The 11,623-nt window shown below is 21.3% G+C and overlaps 2 long non-coding RNA genes across 2 annotated transcripts; one reads left to right on the plus strand and one right to left on the minus strand.

Moving 5' to 3' along the window:
• Window positions 1-2,151: 2,151 nt before the first annotated feature.
• On the plus strand, window positions 2,152-2,751 carry LOC127282389 (uncharacterized). The gene is made up of 3 exons (XR_007843198.1): window positions 2,152-2,239; window positions 2,416-2,445; window positions 2,527-2,751. It is a non-coding gene; the product is annotated as an uncharacterized LOC127282389 (long non-coding RNA).
• A 7,694-nt stretch (window positions 2,752-10,445) lies between these two features.
• Window positions 10,446-10,928, minus strand: LOC127282735 (uncharacterized). The gene is made up of 3 exons (XR_007843240.1): window positions 10,817-10,928; window positions 10,709-10,738; window positions 10,446-10,631 (listed from the first exon to the last, which is right to left on the minus strand). It is a non-coding gene; the product is annotated as an uncharacterized LOC127282735 (long non-coding RNA).
• Window positions 10,929-11,623: the final 695 nt, after the last annotated feature.

Consider the following 11,623-nt stretch of genomic DNA (forward strand, 5'->3'; position numbering starts at 1 on the left):
GTTTTGTAATAGTAAAAAATTTTTTTTTACTACTCTAGTGAAACTTTTCGCTGTTCCAGGTAAATTTTTTTTTTCCTCTATATGTAAAGTGAATTTTTTTTTCAATTTTATAATAACGCGAAATTTTTCATTTGTAAGGAATTTATATATTTTCGAAAAATTCGTTTTTCTCTAAAAAAAAAAAAAGTGACATTCTTTTCTAAAGAGAAATTTCCACTCGATATAGCATATCATTGCCACAAGTTCGAAAACCATTCTTATGCAATTTAAAAGTTTTAATGATGTAGCGTATAGTATATATATAGTCTGATGATGGCCAATATTCACTTGGTTCCGTCACTTCTTTTTTTCTCATGAGAGACACTGTCGTTCTTTTTCTTTTTTTTTTTTTTTTGTTTTTCTTCTTCTTGTTCTTCGTCTTCTTCATTTTATTGTGCAAACGAATCGACGCTTTCTTGAGAAACTTGTTTGCCAATTACATAGGATAAGTAGAGTAACGTCTGCAAACACACCGTTTGGTATTATCTCGAGTAAACAGGGTTTCCCTACTTTTGATGACAAGTTGGACGAATAAATATAAGCAACTCCCATAGAAAGTTTCAATATCCTCTATAAAGATTATAATGAGTTTTTCTATGAAAAGTTTTATATAATTAAAATTTCTATTTTTTCTCTTGTGGTTGAAAAAAAAATTAAAACACATTATTTTATTAATGTATAAGGGATTTATTATTAAATAATAATAATAATGAGATTTTTTGATAATATTTATTCTTGACGAATATTACAAAGAAAATAATAAATTCGATTTTTCACAATTACAAATTTCATATTGCCATACGATTATTGAAATATTTTTATTTATCAAGTTGTTGAATAAAATTTTTCAAATACTTGAATATTTTTTATTTTTGTTTTAAATTATGTCGAAGTTGTCTACTACTTTTCCCAAAAGATCCCACACCAATTTCAATGCACCGTGAGCTAAAAATTGTATTTTCAATTATAATTAAAAAATATAAATATTTTGCAAATAATTATCATTAATATTAATATAAAAAAAAAGTATGAAAATTATAACATACCAGCTGGCGATCTCATGGTTTGTTGTGGAACTTGAGCTGAAATATTATTACACACATTTTTAGAAATAAATTTAAATAATTGTATTTTGTTAATGAAATTTAAATTGAATTTTAAATTGTAATTATATTAAAAATATATGGGAAAAATTTCGATTAATTCAAAAATAATAAGTTGAAATAATTTTGTTCTCTGGTTACATTTATATTATTGTAATAAAAAAAAAATGAAATAAAAAAAGTAAAAAAATTATGAAAAAAAAAATTTATTTGATTCAAATACTCGATTATTTGACTATTATCAAATAAATATTTATTTGTGTCAAATAATTATTACTTGAGCCAATTAAATTGTATTTGTTTCAAATACAAAAATTATTGGTTCAAATACAATTTATTTAATTCAAATAAATATTATTTGGTTCAAGTAAATATTTATTTGATAATACTCAAATAATCGAGTATTTGAATCAAATAAATTTTTTTTTCAGTGTAGTAAATTTAAAAAATATTTCAATTATATATTTAAAATTATTAATTATATTATTTAAATTCTAATTTTTTGCTAATAAATAAAGTAACTTACCTGTGACAGATACACAGCTTAAAGCTGCCAACACAAGTAAGAAAGTGAAAATGAAGTATTTCATTTTTATTTATTTTCAAATTACAAAATAACTTGACTGATCGTTTTAATGTTGGTCGCACCTTTTATATGCGAGAAACACAAGAAAAGTGACATAACGATAACTTGAAATTTAGATAATATTAAAAGGAAAGTTTTGTTTCGTTTCTTATTTTTAAAGCACTTTTTTTTCTATCGTCTTTAATTGAACTATAATTAGCATGAAATTAAGTTTTTTTTTCGAATTACTTTAGAAAAAAGACATTAAAAAAAATATAACGTAAGGAAAAAAAGTGCCAGCTAATGATAAAAGCTAGCATTTCTTTTAAGTTAAAATCTAAATTTATCGTTAATTATCCTCTAAATGGTAATTGGAGCATTTTAAAATTATTTTCTCGCATATAAAAGGTGCTACAAATGTTACGACCATCAATGTCAAGTTGTCTTGCAATTTGAAATTAGTTAAAAATGCAATACTTTATTTTCACCTTCTTAATTGTGCTTGCAGCTTTAAGCTGTATGTCCGTCACAGGTATGTTCTTTTATTTATTATTTATTATTGCAATATTAGTAAATTGTGATATAAATTATTTTTTGTATCAATAAATACAATTTTTTATTTCTTAACTAATAAATTTGTGTGAAATTTCAATTTGCGTTATTTAAATTGTTTTCATCTTTTTAAAATAAAAATATATATTGTTTCAGCTGAATTTGACAGAATTAAATCTGAAGCTGGTATGTTGTTTTCATAATTTTTATTTTCTCTTTTCATATTTTGATATATTTTTAAGATATCTAATTTTCATTATTTTTCAGCGCATGGTACATTGAAAATGGTGTTCGATCTTTTAGGAAGAGTAATAGAACAATTTGATCAGTGAAAAATTCAAGTCTCTGAAAAAATGTATTGGAAATTGAATTAAAAAAAAAAAAAAAAAATTTTAATAATCGTATGGCAATATGAAATCTGTAATGATAACAAATTGGAATTATTATTTGATTTGTAATATTCATCATGAATAAATAATTAAAATAAATAAATATTTGTGTTTTTTCTCTTTGATTGTTGGTATTTAACAATTGTGTTAGTTACTTTAAACTTATAAAAATTTATTTATTTTTTTTATTAAGAGCGAACTTAATTTTACTTTTAATTTATTTATTTATATTTTTATTAAATAAATTATTTTATTTTATTTAAAAAATACAACCGAGTGATAAATTCTAAATATTTTATTCTTAATAAACAAATTTTAATTAATTTATTTAATAATTTAATAATTGATCCAGATTCAGTAGTTAAGGACATTTATAGTCAGACATTTATAGTCTAAAAATATAAAATCTTGAAATTTACAAGATAAAAGCTGATGAATTTCTATATTTTTACTTCTTGCTTTAAACAAAATAGTAAAATTGTACAAATTTTCATCAATATCACTAAAATGTTGAAAGAACATAAAATAAAAAATTTATTTAAAAATCAGTATTACTAAAAAATTTTCGTCAGACAAAATTTTCTCCAATTATCAGGGTGTCTAACGATCAGGGAAAGTCAGGGAAATTTCTGTAAATTTCTACAAAAATTAAAATTTTTTTGTGAATTTAAAAATTTTTTAATCTTAAAAAAAATTGAATGGTTTTTATTACCATTTGTTACTACCATTAGAAATTAATTTATTGTTAAATATGTCAGTAACTATATTTTTGTTCAAAAAAAGCAGAAATAAGGTTATTAAATAGTCAGGGAAAAATCAAAAAATGTTAGGGATGAGTCAGGGAAAAGTCAGGAAATTTTTTTCTCAATCCTTGTTAAGTCACCGTGATTATTGAAAATTTAATTGCAGTAGTATAATTAAATTTTAGTCAGACATAATTTTTTTAATTCTTGTAGTTTTCGTATAAGTATTAAAATTGTGTTTGATAAACAATTTTTTGGACTCAGTAGTAAAAACATTTCAGTCAGACAAAACTTTTCAACTTAAGTAATGCTATCAGTAGTACGAGGTAGTTTCAGTCAGACATAATTTTTTTCAATTCTTTTAATTTTATCGTAAGTAGTAAAAAATATTTAATCAGACAGAACTTATTTCTTGTAATTATTGTATTAGAATTTATATAGTTCTGTAAAATTCGCAAAATCAGTAGTAATAATCCGTTTTAGTCAGACCAAATGTTTTAAATTGCTGTAATTATAATTTCAGTAGTAAGAGTAGTTTTATGTCAGCCTTTACAAATATTTTTCATTTTGGAATTAGTAATCAAATACGTTTCAGCTGGGCTTTAATTTTGTAATTCTAGTGCAAGTAGCAGAAGTCAGTTTCAGTCAGGCGAAAAAATTTTTTTTTCAAAGAATTGTAAATTTTTTTATTTTTTTTTATTGTCTATGTTTATAAATGAATAAACAAGAACGAAAAATTTATATATTTTTTGAATTATTTATTAATGACGAACATTACAAAGCACATAGTAATTCCAGTTTTTTTACAATTACAGATTTCATATTGCCATACGAATAGATTTTTTTTCAAAGTCTTGAATCTTTTCTTCTTAAATTATGTCGAAGTTGTCTACTACTTTTCCCAAAAGATCCCACACCAATTTTAAGGCACCGTGAGCTAAAAAATTGTATTTTGAATTATAATTAAACAATATAAAATATTTTTAATCATTAATATTATTATAAAAAAAGAAAGTGAAAATTATAACATACCAGCTGGCGATCTCATGGTTTGTTGTGGACCTTGAGCTGAAATATTATTACAAAAATTTTAGGAAAAAATTTTTTTACTTTTTTAGTAAATTTAGTATAGTTATAGAGAATTGTTAAATATTAAAACAAAACAAAATAATTATCACAACATACCAGCTCGTAATTTCATCATGCCTTGAGCTGGAAAATCATTACACTTTTTTCGAAAAAAAATTTCTTTTAATTTATACCAAATATGAATATAAATAATTTTTTTTTGTAAATTATTGATACATGATTTTTCAATGTATTTGTAAAACATATAGTGTAACGATTCTTTCAGTTTTTATGATTAATAATTAATGTAACAAACCTTCAACGGACAAACAGCAAACAGCTGCCAACACCATTAGGAAAGTGAAAATATAGGATTGCATTGTTAATAATTCAAAAATTGCAAGACAACTTGATGTCTTAACGTTTGTGTTGCCTTTTATATGCAAAAAAATTAAAAGAAAATTGGCAACACTTACAATTTAAACGATAATTAACTTTAAATTTAAAAATTATTTAAAAGGAAAATCTTGTTTACTTTTTATCAAAAAAAAAAAAAAAATACTTTTCTTTCGTTATTAAATGTAATTGGCATAAAATTAGGTCTTTCTTATCCATTGATAGAAAAGAGTGACTCGTAATTTATTTTCACACTTTTTTTTACAGAGGAAAGTTATATTTGAAATAAGTAGACTATTTTTTAATTATATAAATTTTTTTTTTAAGTCGAAATAAAATTTATTTGATCTAAATATTTACATATTTGATTTAAATATATTTTTTTGGTTCAAATATTTTTTTGAGTAAAACAAATTGTTTTTGTTAAAATTGTATATATTAAGCCACTTTATTTAATTTAATTTTAATTTTAATTTTAATTCAATAAAAAATTTGTTTCAAATAAATACAAAATTATTTTATCAATTTATTCTTATGAAAAAAAAAAATATTCCACTTTAGAGTAGAATATTTTATTCTCAGTTTTAAAGAAAAGATGACAAAAGAAGTACTTCAATATTTTTCTTTCTAATTAAGAATTTCCGTTTATAATTGAGAGAGGTTTTTAAGAGAGAAAAGTGGAAAAAAGCGAATATAGTGTCCTGACATTTCTCTCTTATGGTTGTGATGTCAAAAAATTTTCCAAGTTTTAATTGGCAAAAAATGTCAAATTTAATGGTTATAAAAAACTTTAAATTTAAAATTCAGTCAAATGTTATTATAGTGCTATTTGAAATTAACAAATATTAAATAATTAAATAAAGAAAATAATTTATTTTGCATAAGAAAAGTAATAAAAAAAAATTCTTTTATATAATACAAAAATTTTACAATTAAAAAATAAATAATTCTTATTGTAATTGTAAATTCTACACTCCAAAATTATTGTTTTATCAAAGTGAAGTAATGATAATTCTAGCTTATTAAAAACATAAAAATTAAAATAGTTTTGAACTGAGCAGTTATTGAAGATTTATTATCATTAGGGATTCGAACTATTGAATTTAAAATTTAATATTTTTTTTTTTTTTAATCAAATGGTTAAAAATATTCACCTCAATGTGAAAAATTTTTCTCTTCAAGTTTTATATTTTTGTTCGAATTTTTCATTTTTTACATAACTTTTTTTGTCCCTATCTTATGAAAAATGTTCTATGTATTTTTCTTTCATTTCATTTAATTTTTTGAGATTTTTCGACCTTTTTTTGAATATTTTATTGTCATTATTATCCAAAAATTATTAATAATCTTTTAAAAATCAATTTTTTTAAAAATATAACTATTTTGAAATTTTTTTGTTTGAAAATTTTTTTGTAACTTTTAAACTATTATTAAAATTATACTATTAAATCAGCTTATAGAATATTTAAAAATTTATTGATTTTTTTCAAACCTTTTACTATTAAATATTTATTTTAATAATAATAATAATAATAATAATAAAAATTATAATAATAATAATAATAATATTCTATTTAATTTTAATTATAAACTAATTATTAATTAAAAAAGAGGACATTTAAAACAAATTTATTTCACTATTATTGTAGAGAGAAAAAAAAACAAGGATAAATTAACTTTTTTCGAAAATTTTTATTTTTTGAAGAATAATACAATGAAAATATTAATTCAAGTATTTTACAATTGTAGATTTCATATTGCCATACGATTGTTAATTGATATGATTTTTATTAGCGTAGTTGAACAAATTTTTTGCAAAGACTTGATTCTTTCAATTTTTATTATTGATCGAAATGGTCTACTACTTTTCCTAAAAGATCCCACACCATTTTCAATGTACCATGCGCTAGAACAAAATATAGGTTATGATTAGAATTTTTACATATATACTAAAACAAATGAAACGAATTTTTTTTTTATTATTATGAAAAAAATGAACGTACCAACTTCAGCTTTGAATCTGTCATGGGGATCATCCTTGGGTACTGATACTGAAAATAAAAAATGTTATTAAAAATTTTTTAATCTAAAAGTAGATTTTTTTTTTAATAACTTTGACTACTTTTTATTTAAACTACTTTTTTGACTTTTATTTTTATTTCAAATAAATAATATTCTTAAAAAATACATCATAGTTTAAATAATTTTATTTAATTGTTTTTTTTTTTATTAAAATTATATTTCAGTTAAATAAAATGACAAATTTGTTATGTAAATTAAAAATGAAAATTAAAAATGAAAATTAAAAAATTAAAATGAAGAATAATTTTAACAAACCTGCATTAGTTAAACAGTACAATGATACTAGGACAATTAAGAAAGTTGAAATTGCGTGATTCATTGTTAATAATTCAAAATTTTGAAACTTGAATTTATTGAGCGGTTCACGTTTGGTTAGCTTCTTTTATATGCAAGAAATTGTTGAAATAGTGTTTTAGTTATAATTTTGACGATAATTAACTATACATTTAGATTGTATTTTAAGAGGAAAGTCTTGTTTGCTTTTTATCTTTAGAAAGCACTATTTCTTTCGTCATTGATTGTAATTAGCATGAAAGTCGATTTTTTCTTTTTTTTTTTTTTCTTTAAAAAAAAAAGAGGCACTTATTAATTATTTTAAGAATATAGTTCATTTGTTACGTCATACGCAATTAATTTGCTTTATTCTAAAGTTCACGATTTTAATGAGAAAAAAATTTAAAAAAATTTTTATTGTAAAACACAATTATATTCTTAATTTAAGAATATAATTTAATTCTTCTATTAAGAATATTAATCATAAAAATAGTAATAAAAAATAAAAAATAATAAAATATTTTTTTTTATATAAAAAATATATTCTAAACTGGTAAGAATAAAATTTTGTTGAATATATTTTTAATTAGGTGCCAAAATTAAATTTTGTAATTTATAGAATAATTTTTTAGTAAAGAAATAAAAAAAAAAAACAAAATTTATTAAAATAGAAATATTTATTTAAAAAATATTTACAATAATTCTTGTTGAAATAATTAGGTATTAGAGTTTTTGTATAAAAAATATTCACCTGAAAAAATAAATTGTCCGCCATATTGAATTCGACATTTTGGATTTTTAAAAACTGATAATTATTGTTATTAAAACAAAAAGATAAGATTTATTTTATTTTCATCATTATTTTAATTAATAATAATAATTATTGTTTTTATAATAACGATTTTATTTTATTATATTATTATTATTATTATTATTATTATTAATATTATTATTATCTATTTAATTAATTATAATAATTATTATCATTGCCATTATCTTTTTCGTGATAACTATTAATATAATAAATGTAGGCGCGCAATTAAAGAAAAAGGAACATTTAATATTCAAATGGAGTTGCATTTGTGTAGCGGGAGAATTTTCAATTTTTCCAAAAGCTGGAGTCGTCAGGAAAGATTAATATTTGAATAGTTCTCATCACAGATAATCGGGCTTTACCGTTTATGGCTGTGAAATTCCGCACAGCTTCAGGATGAAGAAATTAGCGTAATTAATATTCGTGTCACGTACTATATTGAAGCAAGAAGACTGAGGAAGCAGAATTCTCCTTTAACTGCTTCCAAGCTCACTTTTCCCTGATAAGGACATTATTTAGAAAGGAAATTTCTGTGGATAATAATTTTTTTTCTTTCTTTTATCTTCATTTTTATTTCTTCATTTTTTTTTGCTCGTGTTTAATTATTAGATAAATGAACCTGATTATTATTTATTACTACAATATATATATATATATATATATATATATATATATATATTATAGTGATTTTACTTTGCCGCAAGTGAAGTTTGTAAATCTTTGAATGAATGTTTGTGTGTTAATTTGTTGGCAGTTTTGCCTTTAATTATAACACGTTGCTTATTCTGTGTGCTGCCTGAAACAGTACAAAGACATTCAAAGTGGAGTGCACTTGTTCATTTGTTGAGTCTACTTAAGTAATCTCACAATCCTGCCAGCTACATACGGATTAATTCGGCGTAAATTCTTGAAATGCAAGTTTAGCAAACTAGACGTTGAAACTTAAATTACAGACGCTTACTTACTCAGTCAATTATGGATTATTTTAAACTAACCAGTTTTAATGGAATTTATGACGGGATATTGTGACAATAAACTTTAAATTTAAAGAAAAATAAAAAAAAAAAAAAATAAAAATTAATTACATTTTGAATTTTATTAAATTGGAAAATGAATTTTAAAGAGAAAGAAATAAATTTTTAAAATTGCAAATAATTACATTGATCTGATTTGATATTAAAGAAATTGAAAGAAACAAGAAAAAAAAATTGAAGCGACGCGAATTTCTCATTTAATTTATTATACTAAATGTGGGTCTGAAGATAATACACTTAGTGTGCAACTTCTTTTTATTCTTTTTTTTTTAAGAGACTATAATTTTCCTCTCGTCTATTAAGGTAATTGATGCGCTTAACGAATTTGCACGATAAAAAAAAAATTCATTAAATTTTCCATTTAAAAATGACTTATCGAAAATATGTCACAAAAGGGGAAAAAATAAAATAGAAAGAGAAGAATAAAAAAAAGTGAATGTTTTTTTGTATTCAACTTTATGAAAAGTACATACGAAACTTTAAATGTAACCTGTAGAAAGTTACATTTATTTTATTTTATTTTTTTCAAAAAGTTTGTCTATTTTTTTATTTTTCTTAAAATTTCTTTTCTGACACTTTTTCCCTGAAATTGTAGTAATACTTGTGAAAAACGTTAACCAATTTTTTTTCTCAGCAAACTTTTCGTGAAAGAAAAAAAAATAGTTTCAAAAGTTAATTTCTGTTAGAGAATAATTTTTTTAAAAATTGTAAATACAATAATTAGTTTTTTTTTTTATTTAATTACCAGAGGCGATCATTAAGACAAATAATTGTTAATTATAATATAAAAATTATATATGGATATTATTAATTTAATAACTAAAGAGGCAAATGTGTTAATGCTTCTAAATAAATTGTATATTTATTATACTTTGGAATAATAGTAAAATTTAATACACGAAAGGCAAATATACGCTAAACAGTTTCATTCCCTTTATATAAATTCAAACAAAAAACAGAGATGGATTTGTTACTGTTTTGCGTACATTATTATTAACCGGTGTTTGACCTACTTTACAATTCGTAATGAGAGAATAAAGTTAACAATGTTCATTAAAATACATTTCAATTTATTGAAAAAAGAGATCAGTTTAATTTTTCAACAAAATAACGATGCAACTAAAATAATATACAGTTCGAAAGTTTATACACTGAAATGTAAAGTAAATGCATGAAAAAAAAACTAACAAAGTAATAAAATATAGTTATAATTATTTTATAAAAAAAAGAAATTTTTTCTTTCGTTTTATTCTCAAAGATAAAGCATTGAACTATTTTTTTCTTTAATTTATATTAAAATTTTATAAACATTTTTAAACAAGACAAAAGGAAAAAAATTTTATAAAATAATAAAACACATAATTAATATGGTGAATATTTATTTTTTTAAAGAATATGACAAAGAAAACACCAATTCAATTATTTTACAATTTAAACTACATATTGCCATACGATTGTTTAGAAACATTTAAATATATTAGTTTTGCAATGGATTTTTCAAAAAACTGGAACTAGACGGCTAAATTTAGTAATTTTTTTAATAGTGACCAAACCTGCATGAATGTATTCATTACTGAAAAAAGAAATAAAATTATTAATAATTTTTAAATAATAAACAGAAAAAAAATAATGAAAATTATATATATATACCAATGTTCATTGACGAATCAGCACTGTCAGCTGTAAAAAAAAAAATTGTTTTCATTATAAAATTAAATGTAATTCAAAAAAAATTTAATTTTACTTATTAAAATCTACCTGAGACGTCAATAAAGCTAAAAGCTGCAAGTAGAATTAAGATACTGAAAATTAGAAACTGCATTGTTAATAATTGAAAATAGAACTTTTACTTCTTTGGTTGCTTTAACGTTTATGATACTTTTAATTTGTGAGAAACTCAACAAAAATGTTCTGAAGTTAGCAATTTAAAAGTAATTAATGAAAAATTCTGATAATATTAAAAGGAAAAAGTTGTTTTGTTTTATTTATCGTGAAAGATGCTTTGAAAATGCGTTTTTTCTTTTTGCTTCTTATTGTAATTGTTTGGAAATTGCTTTTTTCCGCATTGTTTTTTTTTTAAAGTTGCACTTAAAAATAATTTGAAAAATTATGGTATATTTATAGATTTGAGAGCTATAAAAGAGGAAAATAAATTTTCAAATAAAAATTTAAAAAAACTAAAACTAAAACTTATTTTTTACTATTGATATTCGAATTAGAAATTGAAAATTTTAACTTATTTTTATTACTGAGAAAATTTTTTTGAAATTATACATTTTGTCTGACCAAAATGTACTTTTACTACTGATATAAATTTTTGTTAAAACACTCGTGACTGACTGAGATTACCTTTTACTAATAATATACAAAATTAAAAATTTTTTTTTTGGAAAAATATGTCTGACTATAATTTTGATCTAGTATTAATAACAAATTTTTCAGAACTTGAGCTTTTCTGTTATAAACTTTGGCTGTTATATCAAACTTCTTATAATAATATTACGAAAGTTTAGATCCGTCTAATTGCACTAAAATCGTAAGAATGTTGTAAAATATATGTCTGAC

This window comes from Leptopilina boulardi, unplaced genomic scaffold, assembly GCF_019393585.1.
Source record: "Leptopilina boulardi isolate dan_hultmark-lab unplaced genomic scaffold, ZJU_Lbou_2.1 LbouV2_114, whole genome shotgun sequence".
NCBI classification, from domain to species: Eukaryota; Metazoa; Arthropoda; class Insecta; order Hymenoptera; family Figitidae; genus Leptopilina; species Leptopilina boulardi.